Below are 22,929 nucleotides of genomic sequence, written 5' to 3' on the forward strand. Positions count from 1 at the left end.
CGTCACTCCGCCTCGGTCTGCTGCCTCTGTCGGCGCGGCTCCACCACTGGCCTTGATTACTTGTTGTTATTGGAGTGTGAAATCTGAATATGCTTTTTCATCACTCAAAGTTTGGCTTGTGTTGGTGGAAGGAGGTGCGTGGGCAATGGCAAAATGTTTGTGTTTTTTTTTTTTGTGATGTGTAGTTGGTCTCCTTGTCTGTCCTTGTGTTCATTGTGGGGAGTTTTTTTTTCTTTTTCTTTTTGTAAATCGTTTTATTTAAATCAAAACAAACGTCTAAAAGTAACAAGTAAAATCTTGTGTTGTTAACCCTCTTAGTGCCAGCCAGGGCTCTTAGGATGGCAGTCTGTCGGTCAGCCAGCCACACCAATGTGATACTAAGTGTATTACTATATTTACACAATATTTGATACATTGCTATTGAGATTTTCTGCAGGCAATCATGGTCCCCAGAATGCATCTTAATGACTTTTATGTTGCACTACTTCCAGGTCAGTGCCTGACTCTGGCTGAGACTTTGTTGCATACCAGTTTTGGCAAGCAAAATCTCACCCATCTGACACTCTGAGTGACCACTATTATGCAGAGCTTTAAGCCGTATTAAAGCTAGGGTCTGTAATCCTGGAAAACTAGCAAGAGAGCGAGCAAGATTTGAAAAAAGCACCTCCTAAAGTTCCTCCCCCCTGATCCCCCTCCCGTCAGTGAGTCCGTCCAAGCCACGCCCCCACACACTAGCACGCGCACAGAGGCAGCACGGAGGAGAGGACAGCTACGAGCTAAGGGCTACGAGCTACGAGCTAACGAGCTAGGAGTATTTTTGGACGACAACAAACAGTCATGTCTCACTTACCGTACCTGTAAGTAAACTATATTATTATTTTTGTTTGTTTTATAGCACATCAGTCTGTGCAGACCCAGGGGCAGGTCGGGTCTGAAGGTCTGAATCTGCTGAATTTTCCCGAGGATCCGGCTGGATTCAGACCCATCAGCTAAACTACATTGTAGCCTGATTGTGACGTGTTTTTCACTGACAAACGTGTATTTAGTGTTTTTATTAGTCACATAGCATATCTGCCTAACTCAGTTTTTCATTTAAACTGATGCAGGGTGATGCAGAAGTGTTAGGAAAGTAAATTTAGGCCAATACCTCAATTTGGCTACATAAATTAGTTAGGCAGATATGCTAATAGGATAACGATATCTTTGTTGTTTGATCGTTAGAGTTTACACGATGACAGCACTGGCTCAGACGGAGCTACAGTCTGAGCCTTTTTTTTTCTCTTGATCTCAACATAATCAAGAACTGTAAACAACAGTAAACAATGACATGCCATTTACTGTGAACACAACATTTCTGTTAGAGAGTTCATTGTCATTCATAAACTGTAAAAGGAAAAATAATAAATGAAATTCCAGTAATATTAGTAATAAAGGACAACATGATGAGAAAGTCTAATCTCCTTGATGAACTATTCTCTTTACAGGCTAGGAATGAACGACTTGAGCTTGGAAGAATCTCATCAACCCAAACCTCCTGTTTGATACCTGCAGATGTCAGCATCAGGAGATGCTCCTCCACCAGGCCCTCCAGCTTCACGTCTACCTAGTTCCTGTGTCTGGAAAATAAAGAGACCGCTACCCAGATCCTCATGGACAGTATAAAGGTTTTGTCCCTTGTAGAGTGTAAACACACTGTAAGATTTACTAGAGCCCTGCCGTTTATACTGTGTTCTACATTAGATTCCTGTCAAATTTGCACTGAAGTTTACAGTCTGTACATTCCAAAGTTATTTTATTATTCTTATTTATATTTTTGACTTGTATTTAAATTTTGTCTTTTGTTATTTATATTGTTTTTAATAAAAATTTGAAAGTGATGAATGCCTTTCATTTTAGTATTTCTGCAAAAGAAGCTATACATTTTCTCACCACCACAACAAAAATAAGTGATTACAGAAAAATTACAACAAAGTTGGTATAACCCTTTATTGTTACATAGGTATCTGTACATTTTCAACATGAGTATATCTACACATTGGAGAAGGTGTTTACATGGAAAAGGTGTTTCCAGGGAAGGCAGACAGGTCAGGCTGTGTATGAGGAGTGTTTTGTCAGCTCTGTTGATCTGCAATGTAACTGTAGTCCATCTCCACCTTTTCTGTGGAAAGGCTCCACTTCTTCCACTTTTTATTGTACACCTTGCCGTATCTGTAATAAGAGAAAAGATAATAAGCTTTGTGTGATACATTCATATTAGCTTACAGTTTACTTGGGGTGGAGTTGTATGCGTCAAGGTCTGAAGCATAAAGCTCTGCCCCAGTCTGAAAGGAGCAACATCATAAGGAGCAGGAGGTAACTCCTGTCTAGTGTGGTGGCTGTGATACAACCTATAACCTACACCCTTATGAAAAACATACGTTCTTATCATTTAGGGACAAAAGTGTCCTCTTCAAAAATGTTCAATATTTTCCCCCCTTTTTTTCCTGATTAAAAAGGATTGAAAAAGAACAAACTAAGCATGGCGTGTGTGGTCTGTAAGATCAGTAATGTAAGTGGGTGTATGGATGGAAGAGTATGTGTGTGTGGGGTGTTATAGAGTGTAAAAACAGAACCAAAACATGAACCAAAGAGCAGGAGGTGTTGCAGGCAGGAGAGAGGGAGAGCAGCTGACTCCAGAAGGGAGTTGTAGACCACAGCCTCCCCAGAGCCCAGGTGCAGCTTCGGCCACTGACCACCCTGCTGCTGTGAGGAGAGAGAGAGCAAGGCAGCAGGGATGGTTGTCACAGTAACATACCTTGCATCCAATTGCTGAAGAGCTGTCTCCTCTGGGCAGCTAATGTCTGATTCCTGAACCCCAGCTACTGAGAAGTCATCATCTCTGTGAGGATTACAAAATTAGAGAATACTGTCAGTGCAGCATCAACATACATTTACCCTTCATTCATAGAGCACAAAACACAGAACTGTTTATATGTAGAAATAGACGTCTTGGGTTTGGCAGTTGAAAGGAAGATGTTTTGACAGAACAAAAAGGCATAAAGATTGATATAAACTGTTGAGAAGATCCTCAGTTTTCCCCTATCCTCTCTGCACAGCAGCTAACAGAGTATAGTCCATAGACAAGCTTGTAACATTATCAATTACTCCACCAACACCACACAAAGTTAGAGGTACAAACTAAGGTAGCTGTGTTTTATTTTAGTGTTGGTGGTTGTTGTAGTTGATGTTAACAACTCTGTGTGGAGTGCTGGACCTCCTAAGGTGAAGGACAGGTTTTATCCTCAGGCCATCATATTTCTCAAAAGATCTAATCACTAACATTTACTCAATGTCTGTAGGCTATAATGATACGGCAGATATCACTTCATATACTTATACTATATGTGCAATAATACTTTTCTGAAGTACCTCAAATAGCACTTTGAGCCACATAAAACAGAAAGGGCTAGATATGAAAGACAGATTTTTACACCACACCAAAGACAACGTTGGTCAAATTCATACTCATAGCAGCAGCAGCAGCAGCAGCAGCAGCAAGTTGAACTCACCGTGGACAGAGACTTGGAAACAGTAGTTGAAGCTAGCGGGGCCTAATCGATCCGTGTTTAGACTGCGTCGAGGTTGATCGATCCTTCTCATGTCATGACTATGAAAACATAAATACGCAACAGTTGTAAAACGTAAAAGCCAACATATGTGCGTCTTTTATCACAATAATAATGCAGACACTGACGACTATGGTAGAATCTATTCAATACTAGAGTCACCGACCAGTTTTAAACCCACAGAGAAGCTAATATTAGCATTTGGCTAATACAAGCTACAATAGTAGCTACGTTAGCAAAAGTTAAGCCCGTGATATACTTGCTGTAAACTACGCGTACGCGAGCTGCCGCGCGTATCCTGCGTCGCGTCACCTCGCGTCGATATGTGCGTTCGGTCGCAGGATACGCATCAAACGGACGCAGGATACGCGCGGCAGCTCGCGTACGCGTACTTTACAGCAAGTATATCGAGGCCCTTAGCCTACATATTTCATGAAAATAAGAATCCTCCCCGAAGCAAAACAAATAATTACCTGTCCAGCAGAAAGAGAGCAACCTCGGCATCACTTTTCAGGCCCAGATCCCTCCGTTGTTTCCACCGACCTGAAGCTACACCGATGTACTCTGGTTTAGCCTCTTGCTGCACCAGAGCATAGACTGATCCCGAGCCGTTTTGTCAGCAGCCAGCCTTTTCTTCCTCCGGCTTTCTCTTCCTTGCCTTTTTCTCAGGGCGAGTCGTTACAAGTAACCGTGGAAGTGGTGATTTGGGCTGCATTTTCTCAGCCGTTGCTCAGAAATGAGCATGAAATCCGTTCTTCTGCAGAGCAGTGCTGACTTTTTCCAGCCGGGCAACAACAGCGAGACGTGAAGACTGTGCACGCGCGCGCAGGAGGGGGCGGGTGCAGAACGAGACACGGAGGCATCTGATTGGTTCTTTACTCTCCGAGCAAACTTCGACCAATCCGTGCCCTTCGGTCTGAAGGATACAGATTGGGCGGAGTTTTCTCAGTCCTGCGGCTGTCACAGAGCTCTGTTTTTTTCCGTTCCTTTTCCTGATGACATAATGTACTGATTCCTCTGAAATTAGACGGGCCATTTCCCCCAGTATAACGAAAAGTGCTTCTGAACAGGATTACAGACCCCAGCTTTAATCGAAACTGGTGATTTATGTAACAATTCACCACCCATACAGCTGTCATGAACGGAAGAGAAAACTATAGGTATACCAAAATGGGTACCAGGCTGCAACCGTGTTTATTTCTTCTGGAGTCTTTGGGGATTGATTCACATTTGGAGATGGCCTCAAGAGTACAGAATATTTTGGCATTTCGTTTTTTCAGCTTGGGCATTTATAGTTCTCAGATGATACTCTTTGACTTCAACAACCCCTAAGTTTTGTTTTTGCACCACCATTTTCAGTGAATTATTTCAACAACTACTGGATGGATCGCCATGGGATTTAGTAAAGACATTCAGGTCCACCTCAAGATGAACTGTGCCAGCTTTGATGTTCTATAACTCCTCATTTAGCAGCTAGGTCAAAATTCTGCAGTTATTTGACCATCAGCCCTGTGGCACAGCTGTGTGCTCACACGGCTGTGGACTCTTCAGTCTGGTTTAAACCGATTTTACTTAAACCAAAGCACTTTCCGACTTTCAAAATCAAAGCTATGTTTGCAATTGATTTAGTGTTTACTTTTCTTTCTCCTTGCGTCAGATGGTATTTGCCATACCACTCAGCGATATATCCGTAGGTTAAGACTTTTTCCAAATGACCTCATGCTGTAAGCTGACAGCCAGACAGCTGAGCGTTTAAATAGCTGGAGTGTGTTATAAAAAGACAGAGAGCACCTGGTAAAAGTCTATTAATCTTCAGGTGCTTGGAGGAGACATTCGTTATCAGAGCTTGGGAATTAAACATGAGCATGAATTCTTCAGAGGTGCAATATAAAAGAGTTGGATAATTTTAGAAGGGATCACTCCACCTGTAATTTTAGCTCCCCTCAAAGGCCTCTCTGTCTCTGCCGTTTAGAACTAATCCCTTTTGGAATTTGAAAGCTGTGTTCTCCAATATGTATTCACAAAGTGGATTAAAGAGACTCAATAGTTCAGGTTTTGTTTTTTATGTGATTAAGTGAAACCTGTGAGAGTGATTAGATTTTCCAGCAAAGTGAGGAACGTGAAAGACTAAAAAACCATGTAAACACTTGCTATTATGCCAGCGGCAATTGCAGAAGGCAGCGGTTTTCACTATGAAATGACAAATATTTGGCAGCACGATCGCTGTGGCTGATCTCGAAACAGGTTGCAAAATAAATGCCTGATAATTAGTTTAAATCTGGCTATCATCGTGTCAGTAAGTGAAACCCGGTGGCGTGTGTGTGCGTTTTCCAAAAATGCCCATGAAAGCAGCAGGTGTGTTTGTGGGAGGGGGATTTCACAGTGATGTTTACAGCATTTTGTTGGCGCCTGTGATATGGCGGCACAGAGTGATTGATTATTCTGACCATGGCACTGCCTGCTTTACACAGATTAGCCTTTGACCTTATAGGTGAGAGATCACATCAACTGCTGAGAGGATGATAGGTGGGAAACGGGATGGTCTTAATTTACTGTCCCATTATCACAGTCCTGTCAGGAAGGGCTGGAGGGAATGAGAGGGGGGAGGGAAAACGAGCGGGGAAAGAGAGAGAAAGCGAAACAGAAACAGAGAGGGAGCGAGGGATTAATCAACAAGGAAGGCGGATGAGAGAGCGCAAAAGCGGCCAAAAAACGTTGAGAGGCGGGAGCCAAAATTGCGCCCTAATTCTGATGTTTATTTTATCTGAGGTGGCAGGTGTGCCGGGTCCACAACCTCGCCGTGCTTCTCTGGCCCGTTCTCTCTGGCTGTGCGGCTTGCCTAGAGATAAGGCTGTAATGAAGCCGGATTGGAATAACACAGACCACCAAAGGAAGCTTTCGGTCAGACAGCCAGACCAGACTGTTCCTCCGTCCCCCCCGCCCCCCCCCTCCCTCGGCTAACCCTTTGTCTCACAACATAAATTTGCTCCTTCATCCCCGTCCCGCTGGCTCTGTTTGTTTAGGGACCATCGATGAAGGGAAAATAAGTTGCACTGATCCCCAGTGGTTTGTGGAGCCACTGGAAGCTCCCTGTGTTTGTCTTATCACACAGAGCGCTCCGAGCAAGAAGAGCTAAAGCCGTGAAGCTGAATGTGGACTTTTAAAAGCAAAAGGATCGAGGGTGACGGCAGTTTGCTTTACATCATCCCTGTCGGACGTTCAGGATCGCTGGATGTCATTCATTTCCTTGAAGAACATATAACAAGTATGTTTGAAGAGGATGATTTAATCAGCACAGCTCTAATTAGCAGCAGCCTAATGAGCAGAGGTATCTTCTGGATTTCAATTTTCTTTGCTTAGTGTCGTCATAAATGTTCCTTTCACCACTACTGTCTGCTGTTTGACAAAAACTCCATATAATGCACATAATGCAGCATCTTTGTGCCACTCTATGGTCTGATGCTTAAACCTCACTGATAATTACTTTATGTGCTTTGAATTGAAAAGATATAATTGATATTACTTTTTATAAGTGCCAATCAATAGTCATTTAACCTAGTTCACTGATCACTAAATGAAAATCAGCTTTAAACTACGTGCATTAGAACCAGAACATCAAAAAAAAATGTGGTCTTGTGTTGTCAGGTCCCAAAATTTGGATGAGCAGGAAATTTTAGACCTGTCAAGCTGTTGTGATTTCAAACATTAATCCATCCATTCGGGCATGCTAGTTATTCATGTAGGGTCACAGGGGGCCTGGAGCCAATCCCAGCTGACATTGAGTGAGGGCAGGGTACACCCAGAACAGATCGCCAGACCATTGCAGCGCTGACACATCGAGACAAACAATCACACACACTCACATTTGTACCGAGAGGCAATTCAGAGTGGGTGTGTGGGAGGAGGCCTGCAGGTTTGAACCTAGAACCTTCCTCTTCCTCTGTTGGGCGACACTGTGCCGCCTGGATTCAGACATGAACAGTTTTATTTTTTACTTTCAAGAGCAAGCTCAAAATAGATCATCCAAAAATGATACCCTCAAACTTGAGAGTAGTCAACTCACCACACACTCACGTATTTGCACCAGAGCTTTTTAAATGAAACCGATCAAATGAAATTAAAAGATCTACTTTTATGCATGCGTGGAAGTCCTAAATGTGCTGAAAACGATGGAGCAACATCTGCTGATGAGGACCATGTGACACGGCTGAGAGCTCTGAAGCGAGCGAGTCCGTGGAATTACGGCCGAGAACGTCCTGTCAAATCAGAAACGTCTATTTCAAAACATTCTCTAAAGGTACCGACCTGCAGATTGGTAAACTCTGAACCATCCTATTATAAAATGACCTGGAAATCACAGGCTGTCTGTCAAAATGGATGCTTACATGTAATTTAGTGTAACCTATAGCTGTCATTACATTGTAATGATGGGCTCCGTGTCCTAAGAATCCATGACAGGAGAGAGAGAATACAGCATTTACGGGCACGCCATAGAAATCTCTAGCATATTCATCTCTGAAATACATCTAGCTGCGTGTATACAGTACAGTACGTGTTTGTGAGAGAGCTTCATATTCACTCTTGCAGCAGAAAAGACAGTTGCACCCAGACTGTTAAGACTAGCAGGTGTAAGCACAGACGCACTGACAGCACTGTGGGTTTGAAAGCTGGCTGGTGTGACTGTGTGTGTGTGTGTGTGTTGATGTTTTTAGGGAGAATGGATTTCGCATTAGTGCTCTTGTTTCCTCTTCCTCCCCTCCTTCTCCCTCCCTCTCTTGTCCCTCTATCCCACTTTCTCTCTCCTCCTATTATTCTCATTCTGCACTAGAGGGCCGTCAGCGAACCCTGAATGCATTATGCTGTCTGCTCCATTGTTTGTGCTGTTTCTCTGCGCCTGTGCCCCACTCTCTCCCAATATTTGTTTTCATTAATCACAATGGGTGCCTGCTGCGGGTGTCTTGATGGCTTTTTTTGGTCGTCTTTTGTTCCGCAGCGCAGCTTTTGTCTTTAGGCATTGGCTTTCCATGTTTTGTTTGTTTGCCTGTGTTTGTGTTGGCATGTGTGCGAACGTGTATACGTGCACATGTGCTCTGTGCCCACATGCAAGCACGCTGACAAAGACAGAGGTGGGAAGGCGCAGGACGTCGCGCACGCTTCTCTTTCTTCACACATGGTAATGTATCCCTCCTCCTTTCATGTTTTTCTTTTATCTGAGCTCATTACCGCTGTTTTCACAGAAAGTAGTGGGTGCAGAACGGGACAGTTTCTCTGGTGCAAAGCTGCATGTGCACACACACACAGTACACTGACATTCTTTCACATATTACATCATCAACATGTTTCTGTATTGACAATAGACACTCAAAAAGAAGTCAGAAAACTTTTCAACAACACAACTGACCAAAAGAAGCCAATAACCTACAGCTTATACACATGTGGATATATGCACAATGAGCTGGTGTTTAGCATTTGATTGAGCTTCACAGACATCTGTTTTTTTAAAAGCTCAAACTAAACATCTCCTTCTCTCCTATGCCTCCATTATTGAGCATCTTGTTCGGTTGTTTGGCCCAGACGGGTGGTGTTGCCATAAGGTGGATAAATAAATAATCTCAGAAGAAATATTAAAACTTGTCTCTTGTTTTCCTCCCTCCTACCCTCCTGCTCTCTGCTCCTCTGTCACCCTGCTCCATCTTTCCTCTTCTCTCTTTTAATTTTCCCCCCTGCATTTTGGGCCCCTCCCTAACTCTGTTCCTCTTCTGTATGATACACTGGATGAACCCTTTTTTTTTTTTTTATCTCTCTCTCTCCCTTTTTCTGCTCTGTATTTTGATAGACATGCAGGGTCACTCTGTGTCTAAGGCCACATTCAGACTGCCAGCCAAAATCTGATTTTTAGCCAATCCAGTTTGGAACCGCATGGCTCTTTTGAAGTCTGAACAGTCACAAATCACGTGAAATCCGTTTTTTGTAAACCATATCGAAATCACCTTCGGGAGGTAGTTTCAAATCGCATTTGGACAGCTGGGTCTCAGTCTGAACAGCTCCAAACACTCAGATTGGTTTTGACTGTCTGTGACATCACACTACAAAAAAAACTGTGTGGACAGTCAGCGCTAAAAATCAGATTTGAGAAGGAATCCGATTTGAATCAGATTCACCTGCAGTCTGGACACGGCCTAAAATGTATGGATCTGCCCACTGTTTAAATTTTCAGCTGCTCCACAGGATCAATTCCAATTAAATACCAGAAAGGGCCTCTATTTTCTCCATTTCCCTGACTGCTCCGCAGCCTCACAACAGTGTGTGGTCCCGGATTTCTCTGCTCTCCCCCCAACCTACAGTAGTCCCACTCTGGTATTCCTTTTTTTTCGCCACATGTCTTTCAGTCTCTGTGCTCATACCAGGCTTCTCTGAGCTGTGATACAGTGGAGTGTGACACACCCCATAGGTATCCACAGAGGGATGCTGTGTTTCTGTGACCATCTGCAGCCTAATTTCATCAAATAACCCCAAGATGCAATAGCAGACACAAACTCTATATAGTGAAACACCATGTTGTTCTTTGCGTCACATAACCCAACTCACCACCACCCATTTGGGCCACAACTTTTTGCTCTTTATGGATAGAGGAAGCAATGGAAGAAAGCTGTTGTGACATATCAGCTGCTTAGTAAATGAAGCTTTTCCTGACATAAAGAAAAGTGTATATGAAAAAGTGGCGTCTAGTGGCAGCTCTGCACTTACACTATTCTTTCACTTTTGCACCTGTTAGTTGCATCATGGTGTGTGTGTGTGTGTGTGTGTGTGTGTGTGTGTGTGTGTGTGTGTGTGTGTGTGTGTGTGTGTGTGTGTGTGTGTTCATGCACATGCACTAGTATATGTGTCTATTCTGTCTGTATTAACGTATGAGTGTGTGTGTGGGTGTACTTGAACCCGATTCCAGTATGTGTCAAATGATGAGGCAACAGTGGACTCGGCAGTTTGAAGCCCTTTTTTATTTTACCCAAGGCATTTCTTCTTCATAATTGTGTGTGTGTGTGTGTGTATGTGCGTGCAACTCTAAGTGTGTCAGTGTGCATCAGCTAGAAGTGGAGCTGATAAGAGCTCTAGGGATACCTCTATCCTCACACTCTTTTTCCAACAAGGACCATTCTTCCAAAAATGGATATTGAACATTGAGCCTTGACCTGATTACATCATGCAAGTGCCGTATGTACCTGTTGCTGTTTTCAGTGCATGGCTTTTTACTGTCAAAGTAAAAGAAAAAAAGAAATTGCTTTGAACTTCAAGCAGAAATTTGAATTTTAAAACATTTGTTATTGAAGTTTGACTCCTTTCTGTTTCCAGTAGTTTTTTTTTTTTTTTTTTTTAGCTCTTGCTTTTTACAACAATTGCAAACGACCACTACAAGAAGGTTCAAGCATCCTTCCTCTCAAAAACATGTTTTATTTATTTCTGCTTATAGCTGCTAATTTGATGTTTGTCTTCCACTGTGCAGAATATTGTTGTCATATTCATCTGCTGAATGGGAAACATTTAGAATAATAATAATACATTTTATTTATAGCGCTTTTACAAATGCTCAAAGACACTTTACAGTTTAAAAATCATTAAATAGAACAATTCAAATTGTAATTCAGTTAAAAACAGCAGAGAGTGGTTATACTTTCTTAAATATTTTTTTTAGATTTGGAGGAGAAATGGAAGATATAATTAAAATTTTTCAGTGGTTGGTTTAACCTCTCTGACAGAAATTGTTATTCAAAGAAGAATCTTTTCATGTTTTAAAACACTTGAGTTAATCACAAAGGTTATGCACAGATCAGTTACATTAAGAAAAAAGGCAATTATAGGAATAGTTGAACTTTTTTGGAATACACTTAATCACGCAAGATTTAGATGTCAAATATGTTGATTAAAAGGTTCAGAAACCTCCATATTTATTTTTATTTTTTTTGAAAATTCAGCCGCTTAACTCCAGTGAGTAACCTTAAATAGTAAGATTAGCAGTAAACTGCACAGATGCCTTTACCTTTGTTGGTGACTTAAAGACCCAGCATTTGAACTGGGTTATACACCCTCTGATGCATGATTAAGACCAAACTGTAATGCAGGAAGGAGTGCTGTTAATTCAATGGTGACAAAAAATATCAAGAAAGATACTGTAACAGCTAGTTAGCTCACCATTTCTGGAAACAGAGGGGAACAGTCTGAATATGGTAAATGGTACGGTATGGTATGAAAACAAAAAGACATCTCTTAAAGCAGAAGTGAGTGATATATTTGTGTTAATATAAGTCTTAAATAGTTATATCTTCCGACAGCAATCACTTACATAGAGTGTTTGGACTGAAACACGGGTCTCTCAGTCACTCTGCTCTGCTCTGAGCCGAAGAGAAAACATTTATCGTATCCTACAGTTTTTATCCAATGAGGAGAGAGAACGGCATGCAGGGCTGTGTGTGCAGCCAAGGAACGCCGTGAATGTGGTGACGTAGCGACGAGGACTGTTATGGTGCGTTCAAGGAAACTCGTATTTTTCCGACCGTGAAGTGGTACCAGTTCGATCTGGTACGAGTTCACCGGTCGGGAGATACGAGTGGCCGTTATAGTGACTTTCACAGGTAAAACAGGTCGGAAAAACAGGAGTGGGTTGCCTGCAACGCTACAAAGTCGTAAGTTGTGACTTGAAGCTGTAATTTACGATTTCAAAAGCCTGCCTGGAACGCAGCATTAGCGAAAACGACCGGATCACTCACTTCTGCTTTAAGCTCACTAATTAACCTGTTTTGATAAATTCATATGAATTGAAAACACACAAGTTGTACTAATTGTAAAGAGCTAAATGCACGACACAAGGTGAGCTCTAGGATATGAAAGTCCAACATGCTACTTATCCATCGACCACACCAACCCCTAACTGTCCAGCCAGCAACGCTGTGCAAACCACTTCCTGTATTAGCACTGATTATTGAACTGGACCTTCAGTAAAGGTTTAAATTGACCCAGAGTGGATGTAATTTTCAGGGAAATTGGACTGAATTTGATCTCAGTCAGAGTTCCTGTGTAAAGCTACTGATGTTAGCTGATAAGACTCGGCTCACAGTCGGCATTCTAGTTCAAGGTGTTTGATGAAGTTGAGGTCAGGGAGGGAAAAAAATCTTCGTTACCAAACTAGTAACCCATCTCTCTACTGACCCTGGATTTTCTTTAATTGGATCTCGGGAGCATGGCGCTACCAACCTTGAAAATCAGCCATATACATGTACTGTGCCTGCAGTGCCTGCAGACAGATTCATCCTGTGATCTGTAAAAAGCATTGGACCATATAACTGGGTGGAAATACACACATAGCTAATGTGGCTAATGTGCTAGCAAATGGTTGCTTATATTCAAAACCAACAGGCATGGAGAAACATTAACATTCATTTAGCCACCTGTTAAATATAAATCCAACATCCAGTCACTTAGCTTTGATTTGTTCCTTGCCAAATACTGAGGGAAATATGTGGCTATTTAGCAACTGAAACTAGAGGGCCAGCCAAACCTTGAAAAACTGCCAACTAATATCCATCTAATGTGGCTGCAGACATAATACTGTAATCTGTAACAGGCATTGTGTCATTTAATTGGGTGAAGTTACACGCATAACCCTACAAGCCCAGCCAAAGAATCACTCACTCACAGTGTACGTGGCTGTGCAAAGTAGTGGACATTCATAAGTCCCTCTGATCCCCCTGATTAAAGAAATCCCTCCAAGCTTCTAAAAACCTGAGAGAGAGTGAGGGAGAGAGCCAGTGAGCTCATTCATTTGTGCATGTTATATTATACCACAGTGGATTGACCTTTGACTTCATGCTCTCCGTCCTTCTCTCTCTCTCTCTCTCTTTCTCTCTTTCAGTCTCTCTCACTCTCTCCTGGCACATCCTCAATACTAAGCCTCAATCATCGATGCTACAGAGAATTAATGAATTATAAATCCCCCCTGGATACATTAACTAGACCCACTTCATATGCCAGGACTCAAATTACATCAATATACGGTTTGTGCATTTGTAAATGCCTATCAATTATTGATGTGATGTCATTAGCCAAGCAGCATCTGTCATGAATGAATAATATGTCACACAGCATTTTTTGCCTGATGTTAAGATTTTTTTCGATCGGGTCAAATCCACGGGATTAAGATCACATCTGGATCCAGGTGAAGAGACACTGGTTTCTGACCTGTGCTGGATGTATCAACGTTAAAAAACAACAACTTAAACCTTGCAGGAGTTGCTTTTTAAGCCACGTGGGGGCAGCAGAACAAACTGTGAACACAACGCTGACGTATTATAAATAGACTATGGCACATGTGGTTTGCAAGCTGTTGATTGTATCCACAACTAGCAGGCATAGAGTAACATTGGGATTCATTTGTAGTGTTCAGTAGTTATAAGCAACCTTCAAGTCCAACATTCACTATCCCATTCTTAGCTTTGTTTTGGTCTCAAATCAATTTACAGGTTTATTCTTGTTAGGGTACAGGTACTGTAGTTTGTCAGGTAGGTTTTATCAAACAAGTAGGTACCTGCTGCAGCAATGTTTGTTTGATGAGGAACATGAGCTAAAAGATGCTAAATCGCAGAGTGAAGGGGAACTGTGGAGGTGTAAGGTAATTCTTTGTTGACTTATTTCTAAGAGCAGCCTGTTTTATGTTCAAGTCTAGTCATGTAATTCATTTGTAATATAAAAAATATTGAATAAAGCATATTCAGGAGGAGGCCGATTTTACATTCTCAGTCACTCTAAAAAGAAATGTTTAGACTAAAATCAATGCAACAGTTTCCATTAGTCTTTCTTAGTTATGACAACTTAATTTGAAATTGGGTTGAACCAACAAACAACATTACATTGGGAGAATTAGCTTTTCCTCTTCAGTCAAAGATGATTTTAATTACCCCTTACTCAATAATTCTTAGCCTAAAGGCAAGTCTTAGTCTAAGTCTGATAACTTAGAAAATTAGGTTGCTCCATCTAGTTATGAATTCTTCTTCTTATTCTTCTTCTTCCGAGAAGCGAGGACAGAGGAAGATAATCCACGCACTTCATTCTGACACAGGGCAGGAGTTGAGGGAACCAGGCCAGATCAGGAACAGGGCCGTGCAGTTTTTCTCCTCGCTTTACTCGTCAGAGTACGAGGAAAACACAAAGTTGGAAGGAGAGTTTTGTGCGGAGCTGCCACAAGTGTCGGAGGGCACTAATGGTCAGCTGAGCACAGTGCTCCAGCTGGAGGAGCTGGCAGCCGCCCTGCATGGCATGCAGGGTAGGAAAGCGCCAGGTATTGATGGACTCACTGTAGAGTTCTACAAAGAGTACTGGGACATACTGGGCTCTGATTTGCTGCACGTGTTGAACGAGAGTCTGGCCTGTGGTTCCCTCCCCCTCTCCTGCCGCAGGGCGGTGGTGACCCTTCTCCTCAAGAAGGGAAACCTGCAGGAGATAAAAAATTGGCGCCCTGTGCCATTGTTGTGCGTGGATTATAAGATTCTGTCCAAAGCTTTGGCCTCCAGACTAAGAGGAGCCATGGAGCAGGTCATCCACCGGGACCAGACCTACTGCGTACCAGGCAGGTCTATGGTAGATAACATCTACCTAATTAGGGACGTTTTGGAGCTCTCCAGCTCATTGGACTGTAATACTGGTCTCATTTCGCTAGACCAGGAGAAGGCATTTGACCGAGTTGAACACAACTTCCTCTGGAGGGTGATGCGAGGTTTGGGTTCAGCCCTGGTTTCATTGCCATGATCCGTGTGCTGTATACAGACATTGAGAGTCTACTGAAGTTCAACGGCAGTCTGTGTGCTCCTTTCAGGGTGCATAGAGGTGTCCGGCAGGGCTGTTCCCTGTCCGGGATGCTCTATGCACTCTCCCTCGAACCCCTCCTCTCAAGGATACGCAGCAGTGTTGAAGGACTGTTTTTACCAGGTTTTAGCAGCAACATTGTTTTATCTGCTTACGCAGATCACCTTATCGTGGCAGTCAAGATGATGTCAACATTTTAATCGAGTTGACTGACAAGTACAGAAACCTGTCTGCTGTAAAAGTAAACTGGTCTAAAAGCGAGGCAGTTGCAGTTGGGAAGTGGCCTAATGGCCTCCCAACACTCCCCCAGAACCTGGCCTGGAAGAGGGAGGGCTTAAAATACCTTGGCGTCTTCCTTGGAGGTAAGGCCATGGCACAAAAAATTGGGAGGGAGTAGAGGATAAAATCTGTGACAAAATGAAGAAATGGAAGTGGCTACTGCCACAGATGTCCTACAGAGGAAGAGTCCTGGTTTTAAACAACCTGTGTGCATCTCTACTGTGGCACCGCCTGTCCTGCCTGGACCCGCCCGGACCCGCCCAGTGGGCTCTTAACAAAGATCCAGGAGAAAATTGTAAAAAATGTTTGGGACGGCTTACATTGGGTGCCACAGGGGGTGATGTTTTTACCGAGAGAGGAGGGGGGGCAGGGCCTCATCCACCTGGCCAGCAGGACGGCAGCGTTTAGGCTGCTGTTCCTTCAGAGGTACATAGCTGGTCCAGCAGACTTGGTGTGGAGGGGTGTGGCCAGCTGCATCTTCAGAGGGGTGAGTAATCTGGGACTGGATACTGCTCTGTTTTTTACTGATTTTAAATTTCTAAATTGATTGAAAACGTATGACTGTAAACACTACTGTAAACTTATATCATCCAATTCCTGCTAAATACATTTTCAATCTTCCTGAAAAAAATGAGAAAATTTTATTTATTAATTTTATCTCAAAAACTGAATTTTCTAGAACATTTTGAATTCTACTCTCATGGGAACAACTTGAGTCAATGTAAGAGTGGCATTTTTAAACATCACATTTTCTCTTGAGAAGCAAAACACTTATCGCTGAAAACAAATCACCAACATTTCCATGCTGTCAGGATGAAATTTATGTCATATCAGATTTTTGTTTAGATATTAGAATTTGTGACATTTTGACCATTTTGACCATTTTGAAATCTCCTTGAGTCTATTTGAGAAGACACACAGCAGGTCTCACTACCAGACAATTAGCTCAGTGAGGAGCTGGTTCTTGGTGTTGGAGTATGTGGGTTCAAGACCCAACAAGGAAGTTGACTAAAATATCACATGGTCTTTATGAAACAAATGATCAAACTCTTAGAGTCACAGTAGATGTTTGACAAATACATATCCAAATGTTACCTCTTTTTACAGTGGTTTCAAATCTGCCTGCACAACAGTGAATGGCTTACTCAATTTGTGAAGCCACTGTAACACTACCACTTGCCAATTAGCTCAATGCGATAGACAATGGCTTTTGGTTCCAGAGGTTGCGGGTTCAATTCTCAACTGGCGCAAAGTGAACATTGTAAGGTCAACTGTCATGTCTTCCTATTCTCCTGTTTGTTGCTCTAAATTTGCCAAAAAATAGCCCGGACCCCAGGAGCTATAATGTTACCATCTTATTTTAAAGTAATGTTATGTTATCTATTAATTACTATAACAATATACACACCTTTTTAAGTAGCAAATATTTGAAACATTAAGTTGCTCCAATTATATCAGCAAAGCACAGCGCCTTGGGATATCCTTTTGTTCCCTCCACCACAATGGTTGCCATCCTGTGGTCAGATGCACACACACACACACACAATCCAACAACTCTTGAGGACAAATTGTGACCTGCACATTCACGCTATGAGATAATAACGGAACGTTACAAGACAGAGTTTTTTTTAAAGTATATTTTTTGGCTTTTTTGCCTTTATTTGATAGCACAGTGAGATAGACAGGAAAGGGGGAGGCAGAGAGAGGGGGAATGACATGCAGGAAAGGTCTGCCCGATGCGGGACTCAAACCAGGGACGCCTGCGTTAAGGACTGTAGCCTCTACATGGGGCGGCCGCTTTAACCACTGCGCCACGCACCGCCCCAAGACAGAGTTGTTTTTGAGGAAAATGCAGAGACTGCTTGCCAAAGACTGCCCCCGACGGGAACTTGCGTCAGCGGTTTTGCATGAATTTAGCTTGAAACGTAACGTTCCGTTATTATCTCCTAGCGTGGCGAATGTGCAGGTCACAACTTGTCCACAAATCCCATGAGCCTCTGTAGCGTAACTCAGCTCGCGGCTCTGCTCCGCCGTTCTAAAAATAGCTTGCACCGACAATTAAAGGTAATGAACCTTTGTTCAACTTTGTTAAGTTAGTACAACTTGAATTTGGTTTTAAACCCATTAACAATGAAATTTGAGTTTAAATAACATGCAAAATTAAGTTGATGTGATTACCAACATTATTATTTGATCACAACTTATAAAATAAAGTTTGCAACTTAGAAGGTTGCTCTACTGTAAATCAAACTAATTAGAATGTTTTGCTTGTATTAAATCAAGTGGTGGTAACAGGTCCTCTGAGTTACTTTTTAGAGTGCAGGAAAAAAATTCACACCAGACAGGCATTTCTGGTGCTGGTTGACAAGCGCTTCTGCCCCTCATTTGTACAATCTTGGCAACACTCTCTGCTATTTATTTTAGGCTGAACAGACCCGTGTAGATGAATAGAACAGAGTTATAACTTCACTTTAATGGATAGTGACAGAAAAACACTACAAGTGTGATTATTTAACACACCCGTTTTCCACTATCAGCAAGGTTTCACAGCAACAGTTGAAAACCTCAAATGTGAGTCAGTGCAATAACATGACTGACTTGATGGGGGCTGTTATTAAGCAGACAGTTGGCTGTTTCAGGCGATATGTTGACTGCCATATTTAGTTTGTTGTTCGGTGACTGTTCTATTCAGGATTCTTCAAGTGGTTTGTCTCATGAATTATAACGTGCACACACACCCTGTGAAAACACTTGTCTAGTTTTCCTTTGGTTCTGGTTGATTTGGAAAAAATGCTTTACCAGTGAAAGCAGTAAGCAGTGCACAATAGAAACAGACTTTTTGTGGTTTTGTGATTGTGTCAAGCCGGGCAGGAAGCAAACCACGAGAGAATCCGGTCAATTTTCAAAATAAAACACATTCGGAACAGCGGCCCCTCGGAAGGAATTTTCGGACTGGCAGACCGTCGGAATGGCGGTCCTTCGGAATGGGGGTCGCCCCCCACCACAAGCTGTGCGCCGCAGACATACACAGAAGAAGTGTCACATCGCACTGAATTTGCCTCTGTAAAATTAATTTAATGTAGACCGATCGGTTCATTGTAAAACATGAATTTATCGATGTAAATGTGGTGATTTCTGTACATAAAGAGCTTCAAGGCAGTGCTGCTCTTCTATCCAGTTCACACATTAAGCTTCACTCATTAAAACAAACTAATCAACAACTGAACAAACATTCACAAGCCGGCGGTAAACCTCTAAAGACCTGCGGGTAAGTTAATCGGCTCTCTTTCTTTCCCCAGTATGACAATGCGGGTTGACCAGCCAACACCTCAGGAGGCCGGGCTGCTGCCTCTGATCTTGACCCGATGGTCCTGGTCGCTGCTCCCACAAGTGGCTCTGCACTTCTCCGAAAACGTCAGAGCAAACTTTCAAACAGGCATCATTTGGATAAACTAACTGCATATTGGGCATCTAAACAGTTAATTACTTGCATGAAAAAAATATAAAAAATGAATAAAGTGACAAATAACAGCGCTACAGCAAAGACGGTTTATAAACCAAGACCTTCCATGACGAGTCAGCTCCCTGTATGCATGTCACATGGGCTTCTGCACGGCCACGCCCCTTTAGGGAGACCAGAGGCAGCCTGGAGTGTATTGACTCCAATGGGAAAATTGAACGTGAACACAGATTATGGTCGAGTCTCTCTCCCCACAGTCACTGAAGTAAATTTTGGACTCATTTTTCACAAGCCACATCTCTTCTGAACAGTTTGACACGAAAATGGCAATTTTCAGACGGACACATCAGGAGAAAATCCACTTTGTTCAAGACCTGTCTCTGTCTCTACGACACACTCTCGCGAGATTTGGCACAGATCTCCTAGGCAACGTCAAACAAATGGCCGCGAACTCCCGTGAAAATGATTTCAATTATTTTTGTCATGCTAAATATTACTGTTAGTAGTGTAAATATTTAATGTTATCAAAAGAAAATATAAATATCTCACTTTCATCTACCTACAAATTGTATAAATCCACACACACGTTCACAGACGAGGTTGGGTGACGGTTGGCCACGCCCATTTAGAGAGACAGGAAGTGTATACCATTTCATATCATTGGAGCAGCCGCTCATGGAGTATCTTTCCATTTATTGAATATCTTTGGCTACAGCTGGTACATCGGTTTTCCTGGTTTGCCTGCACATGTCACCAAAGGTTATGGGTCAGCCGCCACAAAACAATGTTAATTGCGTTATTTTTATAATATAATATTTAATGCGTTAAATGTTTAAGATTAATCGCCAAAATTAACGCGTTAACTTTGACTGAACTATACATAGGCCTATATATATATATATATATATATATATATATATATATATATATATATATATATACTTTGCCCATGTATTGGAATTGCCTCGAAATTCGATTTTGCTCTCTCTCTCCATCTGTCTCATTGTCCCTCTGTGTCGCTCCCTCCCCCTCTCTCCCTCTCTGATGCAGAAATCCATAGCATTGTAAATGAAGCTGTGAGGATCAATGCTGCAGGCAGGGTAATGCCAGAGCGCTGCCACCTGTGTATTCCTACAATGATCTAATGGTTAAAAACACATTCACAAACAGAGAGGGGAAGATAGATCTGAGCCAGCAGCACGCCCACATTGCTCTCGCTGGAGACATCATCAAATTAAACAACAACTATGATGTGTTTCTGCTTTGTGCCCCCACTACCACACGGCCACATTTCCTCCAACACACACTCCTCTGTTTCTCTCCTGCTATTGACAAGAACCTCCACTGGGGTGGATTCATAATGGAATTCATGACATGATTTGTTTCGAGTTTAGGATGAAGGCCAATTAGTTTAACAAGTACGAGACAAATCTTGTTTGACAAAAGTTGATGTCAGGGCATGTGAACACATCCACTGGGAGACATTTTGTTAGCTGGAAGCAAAGTAGCACACAGACATACACACCTGCACACAGAAACATGACACAGATGGAAAAAAAATCATGTTAAAATATTCTCATAGGGTTCCCATTTTTCTGTGCACTTGAAGATCCACATCCCGGAAGAGATTCACAAGCAAACCCCAGAAATATTTTTGTTGTTTTGTCGCTGTACATTCAACTTGTCCTATTTGATTTGTGTGAAATTGAGGGGGAAAAGCTGCATTGTTGCACTGATAACAAGCACAAGTGGGGAGCAGCACTGTTGCCAGGTCTAAGTAAGACTTTGGATGTTCTCCAAGAAAGATTCCTGGGAAATCTTTTTGACTTTGGATAATTCTCTTCTTGTATCTTTCGTCCCACTCCATCCTTGAGGGTGACCTTTTCGTTTCACCTCTTCTTATTTCCTGTGGGATTTGCGCCACTCTACTTCTGTTTCCGTGTTGCCACAGCAGTGCTCTGGATTACGGGGACTCCTCATCCCTACAGTAAACAGTACACAGGGGCACAGATGCTCACACACAAACACACATCTATCAGTGCGAGTAATCTTTGGTGGGCAAACAGCAGATGAGGCGACTCCTGTCACGTCTGCACGGGAACAATTTATTTACCTGCACGATCACATATTCAACTTCCTGCACTTTTTGAGCCTGGGTTGTCGCATTGCTCTGTAGATGCCTCCATTCCTATCAGTGTCTTTGCCCTGTTGGTGGACAAAATAACAATCAGTGAGCTTAGGGTCAAGATGTTGCCCCTCTCTGAGTCATGCTGGGCAGATTAGATCCTCCATCCCTGCTCACATCAGCTTTGGTCAAAATGCGAATAACGCGCACACACACACACACACACACACACACACACACACACACACACACAAACACTCTCACAGCTATGATTTTCCTTGCTAGCTGTGCAGATGAGATGCGATTACGGGCACCGACCATGTAACCACCGCAGAGAGAAACAAAGTGTGTTTTTTACCATCAGGGTCATCACAGCTGTTGTTTGTGAAGTCAAACAGCAGGTTGACCAGCAGGGACTGAGATCTTATCAAAACAAGCGTCCTATAGTGTCCGCTAGCATACTGGGCATTATGAACACAAGACTTTGACTTGAGCCACGGTCTGATCCTTGTCTCAAATCCACTGAGCAGCAGAGTCAACAGGCGATGGGGGCGCAGATAGCCAACTATGAGGGAGTGTCAACAGGCCGCTCGGCTCTGGATGGAGGCTCTGTTTGTTTGGCCAGCCTGATCCCTTCTCTATTCATCTGGCCTTGGCCTTTCTCCTACACCATTTTGGACCCTCGGCTGAACACAACAGATTACGTGTGATCTCGCAGGTATTTCAGGTCACCCCCGCTGCTTGAGTATAAAGCTGATACTCTCATCTCTGGACTCTCCACTTTAATCACACTCCCTCCGGCTCTCCAACTCTCCCTCATTCGCTGATTTTCATCCCCTCCTGCGCCTCATGCCGACCCCGCTGATTAACATTTTCGACGCAAATGCGTGTTGTTCCAACAACACAGAGTGGCGAGTGCTTGAGATGTAATTAGAATTAAGGATATTGATCACGCAGGGCCAGTCAGTGGCGGTATAAATAATAGCTAGCATGAATAAGTGAAAGCGATAGGTGAGCTCTTTGTGATTTATGTACAGACTCCCGTGGTCCGCAGCATAAATCACCAACAGCCATGTTCTTATTGAGTTATGAAGCCCCACAGTTGCAGCAGAATAATGGCCAACTCTATGTCTTGTGCATGTCCACTCAATCCATACGATAACAGGCGTGGACCAATAAGCAAGCAGAAGTGCATGTGTTGTCCTGAATTATATACATAGGTCGTGCCACACACACTTGAATACTTACACAGTTACTCATTAAAGGTCATTTGTCGGAAGAAACAAGTTTGGAAGTTTTGCCAATGTATCTCAGAAATAGCTGTTATTTGACAGACTTTTAACAGTTTATCTGGCAGTTTATGCGGTGTTTGTATACAAAATTTGGAAACAACATTTTTTTTTGCTTTCAGAACAGGCACATAAATCTTAATAATTTACTTTGGTGCAATCTTGGGCTCAATGGTTTAGCCTGAATGTTGGAAAAGGAAGATCCTCGTTAACTCTTGTCCCACAATGTCTAAACACATTTGCACAGTTGTAGTTTGCAGGAATTTGGTCATTTGTTTAATCTTTTGGTGAATAAGCACCACTGACCATTTTCTGAGATAC

Source organism: Trachurus trachurus (assembly GCF_905171665.1).
Source record: "Trachurus trachurus genome assembly, chromosome: 10".
NCBI classification, from domain to species: Eukaryota; Metazoa; Chordata; class Actinopteri; order Carangiformes; family Carangidae; genus Trachurus; species Trachurus trachurus.